This window comes from Syngnathus scovelli, chromosome 8 (assembly GCF_024217435.2).
Source record: "Syngnathus scovelli strain Florida chromosome 8, RoL_Ssco_1.2, whole genome shotgun sequence".
Classification (NCBI taxonomy): domain Eukaryota; kingdom Metazoa; phylum Chordata; class Actinopteri; order Syngnathiformes; family Syngnathidae; genus Syngnathus; species Syngnathus scovelli.
Window position 1 is genome coordinate 4,914,742 of NC_090854.1, and position 11,244 is coordinate 4,925,985.

The window sequence follows — 11,244 nt, forward strand, 5'->3', positions numbered from 1 at the left end:
GCGTTGACCACTGCGCATGAAGAAATAAGCACCTGCAACGTTTGGTTTAGGTTTTAGGTGCATTTTTAATTTTATTGCTTAAATCGCATTTTCTCGACGAGCTGAGCACGTTTTCTGAAATGTGCTCCTCCTGTTACTCTGGTTGGGTGCGCATAGTAAAAAGTGCTCTTGGCAGCTAGAGAGTGCCGCGTTGACCACTGCGCATGAAGAAATAACCACCTGCAACGTTTGGTTTAGGTTTTGGGTGCATTTTTAATTTTATTGCTTAAATCGCATTTTCTCGACGAGCTGAGCACGTTTTCTGAAATGTGCTCCTCCCGTCACTCTGGTTGGGTGCGCATAGTAAAAAGTGCTCTTGGCAGCTAGAGAGTGCCGCGTTGACCACTGCGCATGAAGAAATAACCACCTGAAACGTTTGGTTTAGGTTTTACGTGCATTTTTAATTTTATTGCTTAAATCTCATTTTCTCGACGAGCTGAGCACGTTTTCTGAAATGTGCTCCTCCCGTCACTCTGGTTGGGTGCGCTTAGTAAAAAGTACTCTTGGCAGCTAGAGAGTGCCGCGTTGACCACTGCGCATGAAGAAATAACCACCTGCAACGTTTGGTTTCGGTTTTGGGTGCATTTTTAATTTTATTGCTTAAATCGCATTTTCTCGTCGAGCTGAGCACGTTTTCTGAAATGCGCTCCTCCCGTCACTCTTGTTGGGTGTGCATAGTAAAAAGTGCTCTTGGCAGCTAGAGAGTGCCGCGTTGATCACTGCGCATGAAGAAATGACCATCTGCAGCGTTTGGTTTAGGTTTTAGGTGCATTTTTAATTTTATTGCTTAAATCGCATTTTCTCGACGAGCTGAGCACGTTTTCTGAAATGTGCTCCTCCCGTCACTCTGGTTGGGTGCGCATAGTAAAAAGTGCTCTTGGCAGCTAGAGAGTGCCGCGAGGACCACTGCGCATAAAGAAATAACCACCTGCAACGTTTGGTTTAGGTTTTAGGTGCATTTTTAATTTTATTGCTTAAATCGCATTTTCTCGACGAGCTGAGCACGTTTTCTGAAATGTGCTCCTCCCGTCACTCTGGTTGGGTGCGCATAGTAAAAAGTGCTCTTGGCAGCTAGAGAGTGCCGCATTGACCACTGCGCATGAAGAAATGACCATCTGCAACGTTTGGTTTAGGTGTTAGGTGCATTTTTTATTTTATTGCTTAAATAACATTTTCTGGACGAGCTGAGCACGTTTTCTGAAATGTGCTCCTCCCGTCACTCTGGTTGGGTGCGCATAGTAAAAAATGCTCTTGGCAGCTAGAGAGTGCCACGTTGACCACTGCGCATGAAGAAATAACCACCTGCAACGTTTGGTTTAGGTTTTTAGGTGCATTTTTAATTTTATTGCTTAAATCGCATTTTCTCGACGAGCTGAGCACGTTTTCTGAAATGTGCTCCTCCCGTCACTCTGGTTGGGTGCGCATAGTAAAAAGTGCGCTTGGCAGCTAGAGAGTGCCGCGTTGACCACTGCGCATGAAGAAATAACCACCTGCAACGTTTGGTTTAGGTTTTGGGTGCATTTTTAATTTTATTGCTTAAATCGCATTTTCTCGACGAGCTGAGCACGTTTTCTGAAATGTGCTCCTCCCGTCACTCTGGTTGGGTGCGCATAGTAAAAAGTGCTCTTGGCAGCTAGAGAGTGCCGCGTTGACAACTGCGCATGAAGAAATAACCACCTGCAACGTTTGGTTTAGGTTTTGGGTGCATTTTTAATTTTATTGGTTAAATCGAATTTTCTGGACGAGCTGAGCACGTTTTCTGAAATGTGCTCCTCCCGTCACTCTGGTTGGGTGTGCATAGTAAAAAGTGCTCTTGGCAGCTAGAGAGTGCCGCGTTGACCACTGCGCATGAAGAAATGACCATCTGCAACGTTTGGTTTAGGTTTTAGGTGCATTTTTAATTTTATTGCTTAAATAGCATTTTCTGGACGAGCTGAGCACGTTTTATGAAATGTGCTCCTCCCGTCACTCTGGTTGGGTGCGCATAGTAAAAAGTGCTCTTGGCAGCTAGAGAGTGCCGCGTTTACCACTGCGCATGAAGAAATAACCACCTGCAACGTTTGGTTTAGGTTTTGGGTGCATTTTTAATTTTATTGCTTAAATCGCATTTTCTCGACGAGCTGAGCACGTTTTCTGAAATGTGCTCCTCCCGTCACTCTGGTTGGGTGCGCATAGTAAAAAGTGCTCTTGGCAGCTAGAGAGTGCCGCGTTGACCACTGCGCATGAAGAAATAACCACCTGCAACGTTTGGTTTAGGTTTTGGGTGCATTATTAATTTTATTGCTTAAATCGCATTTTCTGGACGAGCTGAGCACGTTTTCTGAAATGTGCTCCTCCCGTCACTCTCGTTGGGTGTGCATAGTAAAAAGTGCTCTTGGCAGCTAGAGAGTGCCGCGTTGACCACTGCGCATGAAGAAATGACCATCTGCAACGTTTGGTTTAGGTTTTAGGTGCATTTTTAATTTTATTGCTTAAATAGCATTTTCTGGACGAGCTGAGCACGTTTTGTGAAATGTGCTCCTCCCGTCACTCTGGTTGGGTGCGCATAGTAAAAAGTGCTCTTGGCAGCTAGAGAGTGCCGCGTTTACCACTGCGCATGAAGAAATAACCACCTGCAACGTTTGGTTTAGGTTTTGGGTGCATTTCTAATTTTATTGCTTAAATCGCATTTTCTCGTCGAGCTGAGCACGTTTTCTGAAATGTGCTCCTCCCGTCACTCTGGTTGGGTGTGCATAGTAAAAAGTGCTCTTGGCAGCTAGAGAGTGCCGCGTTGACTGCTGCGCATGAAGAAATAACTACCTGCAACGTTTGGTTTAGGTTTTGGGTGCATTTTTAATTTTATTGCTTAAATCGCATTTTCTCGACGAGCTGAGCACGTCTTCTGAAATGTGCTCCTCCCGTCACTCTGGTTGGGTGTGCATAGTAAAAAGTGCTCTTGGCAGCTAGAGAGTGCCGCGTTGACCACTGCGCATGAAGAAATGACCATCTGCAACGTTCGGTTTAGGTTTTAGGTGCGTTTTTTATTTTATTGCTTAAATCGCACTTTCTCGACGAGCTGAGCACGTTTTCTGAAATGTGCTCCTCCCGTCACTCTGGTTGGGTGCGCATAGTAAAAAGTGCTCTTGGCAGCTAGAGAGTGCCGCGTTGACCACTGCGCATGAAGAAATAACCACCTGCAACGTTTGGTTTAGGTTTTAGGTGCATTTTTAATTTTATTGCTTAAATCGCATTTTCTCGACGAGGTGAGCACGTTTTCTGAAATGTGCTCCTCCCGTCACTCTGGGTGGGTGCGCATAGTAAAAAGTGCTCTTGGCAGCTACAGAGTGCCGCGTTGACCACTGCGCATGAAGAAATAACCACCTGCAACGTTTGGTTTAGGTTTTAGGTGCATTTTTAATTTTATTGCTTAAATCGCATTTTCTCGACGAGCTGAGCACGTTTTCTGAAATGTGCTCCTCCCGTCACTCTGGTTGGGTGCGCATAGTAAAAAGTGCTCTTGGCAGCTAGAGAGTGCCACGTTGACCACTGCGCATGAAGAAATAACCACCTGCAACGTTTGGTTTAGGTTTTAGGTGCATTTTTAATTGTACGGCTTAAATGGCATTTTCTCGACGAGCTGAGCACGTTTTCTGAAATGTGCTCCTCCCGTCACTCTGGTTGGGTGCGCATAGTAAAAAGTGCTCTTGGCAGCTAGAGAGTGCCGCGTTGACCACTGCGCATGAAGAAATAACCACCTGCAACGTTTGGTTTAGGTTTTAGGTGCATTTTTAATTTTATTGCTTCAATCGCATTTTCTGGACGAGCTGAGCACGTTTTCTGAAATGTGCTCCTCCCGTCACTCTGGTTGGGTGCGCATAGTAAAAAGTGCTCTTGGCAGCTAGAGAGTGCCGCGTTGACCACTGCGCATGTAGAAATAACCACCTGCAACGTTTGGTTTAGGTTTTAGGTGCATTTTTAATTTTATTGCTTAAATCGCATTTTCTCGACGAGCTGAGCACGTTTTCTGAAATGTGCTCCTCCCGTCACTCTGGTTGGGTGCGCATAATAAAAAGTGTTCTTGGCAGCTAGAGAGTGCCGCGTTGACTGCTGCGCACGAAGAAATAACCACCTGCAACGTTTGGTTTAGGTTTTGGGTGCATTTTTAATTTTATTGCTTAAATCGCATTTTCTCGACGAGCTGAGCACGTTTTCTGAAATGTGCTCCTCCCGTCACTCTGGTTGGGTGCGCATAGTAAAAAGTGCTCTTGGCAGCTAGAGAGTGCCGCGTTGACCACTGCGCATGAAGAAATAACCACCTGCAACGTTTGGTTTAGGTTTTGGGTGCATTTTTAATTTTATTGCTTAAATCGCATTTTCTGGACGAGCTGAGCCCGTTTTCTGAAATGTGCTTCTCCCGTCACTCTGGTTGGGTGTGCATAGTAAAAAGTGCTCTTGGCAGCTAGAGAGTGCCGCGTTGACTGCTGCGCACGAAGAAATAACCACCTGCAACGTTTGGTTTAGGTTTTAGTTGCATTTTTAATTTTATTGCTTAAATCGCATTTTCTCGACGAGCTGAGCACGTTTTCTGAAATGTGCTCCTCCCGTCACTCTGGTTGGGTGCGCATAGTAAAAAGTGCTCTTGGCAGCTAGAGAGTGCCGCGTTGACCACTGCGCATGAAGAAATAACCACCTGCAACGTTTGGTTTAGGTTTTGGGTGCATTTTTAATTTTATTGCTTAAATCGCATGTTCTCGTCGAGCTGAGCACGTTTTCTGAAATGCGCTCCTCCCGTCACTCTTGTTGGGTGTGCATATTAAAAAGTGCTCTTCGCAGCTAGAGAGTGCCGCGTTGACTGCTGCGCATGAAGAAATAACCACCTGCAACTTTTGGTTTAGGTTTTAGGTGCATTTTTAATTTTATTGCTTAAATCGCATTTTCTCGACGAGCTGAGCACGTTTTCTGAAATGCGCTCCTCCCGTCACTCTGGTTGGGTGCGCATAGTAAAAAGTGCTCTTGGCAGCTAGAGAGTGCCGCGTTGACCACTGCGCATGAAGAAATAACCACCTGCAACGTTTGGTTTAGGTTTTGGGTGCATTTTTAATTTTATTGCTTAAATCGCATTTTCTCGACGAGCTGAGCACGTCTTCTGAAATGTGCTCCTCCCGTCACTCTGGTTGGGTGTGCATAGTAAAAAGTGCTCTTGGCAGCTAGAGAGTGCCGCGTTGACCACTGCGCATGAAGAAATGACCATCTGCAACGTTCGGTTTAGGTTTTAGGTGCGTTTTTTATTTTATTGCTTAAATCGCATTTTCTCGACGAGCTGAGCACGTTTTCTGAAATGTGCTCCTCCCGTCACTCTGGTTGGGTGCGCATAGTAAAAAGTGCTCTTGGCAGCTAGAGAGTGCCGCGTTGACCACTGCGCATCAAGAAATAACCACCTGCAACGTTTGGTTTAGGTTTTAGGTGCATTTTTAATTTTATTGCTTAAATCGCATTTTCTCGACGAGGTGAGCACGTTTTCTGAAATGTGCTCCTCCCGTCACTCTGGGTGGGTGCGCATAGTAAAAAGTGCTCTTGGCAGCTACAGAGTGCCGCGTTGACCACTGCGCATGAAGAAATAACCACCTGCAACGTTTGGTTTAGGTTTTAGGTGCATTTTTAATTTTATTGCTTAAATCGCATTTTCTCGACGAGCTGAGCACGTTTTCTGAAATGTGCTCCTCCCGTCACTCTGGTTGGGTGCGCATAGTAAAAAGTGCTCTTGGCAGCTAGAGAGTGCCACGTTGACCACTGCGCATGAAGAAATAACCACCTGCAACGTTTGGTTTAGGTTTTAGGTGCATTTTTAATTGTACGGCTTAAATGGCATTTTCTCGACGAGCTGAGCACATTTTCTGAAATGTGCTCCTCCCGTCACTCTGGTTGGGTGCGCATAGTAAAAAGTGCTCTTGGCAGCTAGAGAGTGCCGCGTTGACCACTGCGCATGAAGAAATAACCACCTGCAACGTTTGGTTTGGGTTTTAGGTGCATTTTTAATTTTATTGCTTAAATCGCATTTTCTCGACGAGCTGAGCACGTTTTCTGAAATGTGCTCCTCCCGTCACTCTGGTTGGATGCGCATAGTAAAAAGTGCTCTTGGCAGCTAGAGAGTGCCGCGTTGACCACTGCGCATGGAGAAATGACCATCTGCAACGTTTGGTTTAGGTTTTGGGTGCATTTTTAATTTTATTGCTTAATTCGCATTTTCTCGACGAGCTGAGCACGTTTTCTGAAAAGTGCTCCTCCCGTCACTCTGGTTGGGTGCGCATAGTAAAAAGTGCTCTTGGCAGCTAGAGAGTGCCGCGTTGACCACTGCGCATGAAGAAATAACCACCTGCAACGTTTGGTTTAGGTTTTGGGTGCATTTTTAATTTTATTGCTTAAATCGCATTTTCTCGACGAGCTGAGCACGTTTTCTGAAATGTGCTCCTCCCGTCACTCTGGTTGGGTGCACATAGTAAAAAGTGCTCTTGGCAGCTAGAGAGTGCCGCGTTGACTGCTGCGCATGAAGAAATAACCACCTGCAACGTTTGGTTTAGGTTTTGGGTGCATTTTTAATTTTATTGCTTAAATCGCATTTTCTCGACGAGCTGAGCACGTTTTCTGAAATGTGCTCCTCCCGTCACTCTGGTTGGGTGCGCATAGTAAAAAGTGCTCTTGGCAGCTAGAGAGTGCCGCGTTGACCACTGCGCATGAAGAAATAACCACCTGCAACGTTTGGTTTAGGTTTTGGGTGCATTTTTAATTTTATTGCTTAAATCGCATGTTCTCGTCGAGCTGAGCACGTTTTCTGAAATGTGCTCCTCCCGTCACTCTGGTTGGGTGCGCATAGTAAAAAGTGCTCTTGGCAGCTAGAGAGTGCCGCGTTGACCACTGCGCATGAAGAAATGACCACCTGCAAGTTTTGGTTTAGGTTTTAGGTGCATTTTTAATTTTATTGCTTAAATCGCATTTTCTCGACGAGCTGAGCACGTTTTCTGAAATGCGCTCCTCCCGTCACTCTGGTTGGGTGTGCATAGTAAAAAGTGCTCTTGGCAGCTAGAGTGTGCCGCGTTGACCACTGCGCATGAAGAAATGACCATCTGCAACGTTTGGTTTAGGTTTTAGGTGCATTTTTAATTTTATTGCTTAAATCGCATTTTCTGGACGAGCTAAGCACGTTTTCTGAAATGTGCTCCTCCCGTCACTCTGGTTGGGTGCGCATAGTAAAAAGTGCTCTTGGAAGCTAGAGAGTGCCGCGTTGACCACTGCGCATGAAGAAATAACCACCTGCAACATTTGGTTTAGGTTTTGGGTGCATTTTTAATTTTATTGCTTAAATCGCATTTTCTCGACGAGCTGAGCACGTTTTCTGAAATGCGCTCCTCCCGTCACTCTGGTTGGGTGTGCATAGTAAAAAGTGCTCTTGGCAGCTTGAGAGTGCCGCGTTGACCACTGCGCATGAAGAAATAACCACCTGCAACGTTTGGTTTAGGTTTTGGGTGCATTTTTAATTTTATTGCTTAATTCGCATTTTCTCGACGAGCTGAGCACGTTTTCTGAAAAGTGCTCCTCCCGTCACTCTGGTTGGGTGCGCATAGTAAAAAGTGCTCTTGGCAGCTAGAGAGTGCCGCGTTCACCACTGCGCATGAAGAAATAACCACCTGCAACGTTTGGTTTAGGTTTTGGGTGCATTTTTAATTTTATTGCTTAAATCGCATTTTCTCGACGAGCTGAGCACGTTTTCTGAAATGTGCTCCTCCCGTCACTCTGGTTGGGTGCACATAGTAAAAAGTGCTCTTGGCAGCTAGAGAGTGCCGCGTTGACTGCTGCGCATGAAGAAATAACCACCTGCAACGTTTGGTTTAGGTTTTGGGTGCATTTTTAATTTTATTGCTTAAATCGCATTTTCTCGACGAGCTGAGCACGTTTTCTGAAATGTGCTCCTCCCGTCACTCTGGTTGGGTGCGCATAGTAAAAAGTGCTCTTGGCAGCTAGAGAGTGCCGCGTTGACCACTGCGCATGAAGAAATAACCACCTGCAACGTTTGGTTTAGGTTTTGGGTGCATTTTTAATTTTATTGCTTAAATCGCATGTTCTCGTCGAGCTGAGCACGTTTTCTGAAATGTGCTCCTCCCGTCACTCTGGTTGGGTGCGCATAGTAAAAAGTGCTCTTGGCAGCTAGAGAGTGCCGCGTTGACTGCTGCGCATGAAGAAATAACCACCTGCAACGTTTGGTTTAGGTTTTGGGTGCATTTTTAATTTTATTGCTTAAATCGCATTTTCTCGACGAGCTGAGCACCTTTTCTGAAATGTGCTCCTCCCGTCACTCTGGTTGGGTGTGCATAGTAAAAAGTGCTCTTGGCAGCTAGAGAGTGCCGCGTTGACCACTGCGCATGAAGAAATGACCATCTGCAACGTTTGGTTTAGGTTTTAGGTGCATTTTTAATTTTATTGCTTAAATCGCATTTTCTGGACGAGCTAAGCACGTTTTCTGAAATGTGCTCCTCCCGTCACTCTGGTTGGGTGCGCATAGTAAAAAGTGCTCTTGGAAGCTAGAGAGTGCCGCGTTGACCACTGCGCATGAAGAAATAACCACCTGCAACATTTGGTTTAGGTTTTGGGTGCATTTTTAATTTTATTGCTTAAATCGCATTTTCTCGACGAGCTGAGCACGTTTTCTGAAATGCGCTCCTCCCGTCACTCTGGTTGGGTGTGCATAGTAAAAAGTGCTCTTGGCAGCTAGAGAGTGCCGCGTTGACCACTGCGCATGAAGAAATAACCACCTGCAACGTTTGGTTTAGGTTTTGGGTGCATTTTTAATTTTATTGCTTAATTCGCATTTTCTCGACGAGCTGAGCACGTTTTCTGAAAAGTGCTCCTCCCGTCACTCTGGTTGGGTGCGCATAGTAAAAAGTGCTCTTGGCAGCTAGAGAGTGCCGCGTTCACCACTGCGCATGAAGAAATAACCACCTGCAACGTTTGGTTTAGGTTTTGGGTGCATTTTTAATTTTATTGCTTAAATCGCATTTTCTCGACGAGCTGAGCACGTTTTCTGAAATGTGCTCCTCCCGTCACTCTGGTTGGGTGCACATAGTAAAAAGTGCTCTTGGCAGCTAGAGAGTGCCGCGTTGACTGCTGCGCATGAAGAAATAACCACCTGCAACGTTTGGTTTAGGTTTTGGGTGCATTTTTAATTTTATTGCTTAAATCGCATTTTCTCGACGAGCTGAGCACGTTTTCTGAAATGTGCTCCTCCCGTCACTCTGGTTGGGTGCGCATAGTAAAAAGTGCTCTTGGCAGCTAGAGAGTGCCGCGTTGACCACTGCGCATGAAGAAATAACCACCTGCAACGTTTGGTTTAGGTTTTGGGTGCATTTTTAATTTTATTGCTTAAATCGCATGTTCTCGTCGAGCTGAGCACGTTTTCTGAAATGTGCTCCTCCCGTCACTCTGGTTGGGTGCGCATAGTAAAAAGTGCTCTTGGCAGCTAGAGAGTGCCGCGTTGACTGCTGCGCATGAAGAAATAACCACCTGCAACGTTTGGTTTAGGTTTTGGGTGCATTTTTAATTTTATTGCTTAAATCGCATTTTCTCGACGAGCTGAGCACCTTTTCTGAAATGTGCTCCTCCCGTCACTCTGGTTGGGTGTGCATAGTAAAAAGTGCTCTTGGCAGCTAGAGAGTGCCGCGTTGACCACTGCGCATGAAGAAATGACCATCTGCAACGTTTGGTTTAGGTTTTAGGTGCATTTTTAATTTTATTGCTTAAATCGCATTTTCTGGACGAGCTAAGCACGTTTTCTGAAATGTGCTCCTCCCGTCACTCTGGTTGGGTGCGCATAGTAAAAAGTGCTCTTGGAAGCTAGAGAGTGCCGCGTTGACCACTGCGCATGAAGAAATAACCACCTGCAACATTTGGTTTAGGTTTTGGGTGCATTTTTAATTTTATTGCTTAAATCGCATTTTCTCGACGAGCTGAGCACGTTTTCTGAAATGTGCTCCTCCCGTCACTCTGGTTGGGTGCGCATAGTAAAAAGTGCTCTTGGCAGCTAGAGAGTGCCGCGTTGACTGCTGCGCATGAAGAAATAACCACCTGCAACGTTTGGTTTAGGTTTTAGGTGCATTTTTAATTTTATTGCTTAAATCGCATTTTCTCGACGAGCTGAGCACGTTTTCTGGAATGTGCTCCTCCCGTCACTCTAGTTGGGTGTGTATAGTAAAAAGTGCTCTTGGCAGCTAGAGAGTGCCGCGTTGACCACTGCGCATGAAGAAATAACCACCTGCAACGTTTGGTTTAGGTTTTGGGTGCATTTTTAATTTTATTGCTTAAATCGCATGTTCTCGTCGAGCTGAGCACGTTTTCTGAAATGTGCTCCTCCCGTCACTCTGGTTGGGTGCGCATAGTAAAAAGTGCTCTTGGCAGCTAGAGAGTGCCGCGTTGACTGCTGCGCATGAAGAAATAACCACCTGCAACGTTTGGTTTAGGTTTTGGGTGCATTTTTAATTTTATTGCTTAAATCGCATTTTCTCGACGAGCTGAGCACCTTTTCTGAAATGTGCTCCTCCCGTCACTCTGGTTGGGTGTGCATAGTAAAAAGTGCTCTTGGCAGCTAGAGAGTGCCGCGTTGACCACTGCGCATGAAGAAATGACCATCTGCAACGTTTGGTTTAGGTTTTAGGTGCATTTTTAATTTTATTGCTTAAATCGCATTTTCTGGACGAGCTAAGCACGTTTTCTGAAATGTGCTCCTCCCGTCACTCTGGTTGGGTGCGCATAGTAAAAAGTGCTCTTGGAAGCTAGAGAGTGCCGCGTTGACCACTGCGCATGAAGAAATAACCACCTGCAACATTTGGTTTAGGTTTTGGGTGCATTTTTAATTTTATTGCTTAAATCGCATTTTCTCGACGAGCTGAGCACGTTTTCTGAAATGTGCTCCTCCCGTCACTCTGGTTGGGTGCGCATAGTAAAAAGTGCTCTTGGCAGCTAGAGAGTGCCGCGTTGACTGCTGCGCATGAAGAAATAACCACCTGCAACGTTTGGTTTAGGTTTTAGGTGCATTTTTAATTTTATTGCTTAAATCGCATTTTCTCGACGAGCTGAGCACGTTTTCTGGAATGTGCTCCTCCCGTCACTCTAGTTGGGTGTGTATAGTAAAAAGTGCTCTTGGCAGCTAGAGAGTGCCGCGTTGACCACTGCGCATGAAGA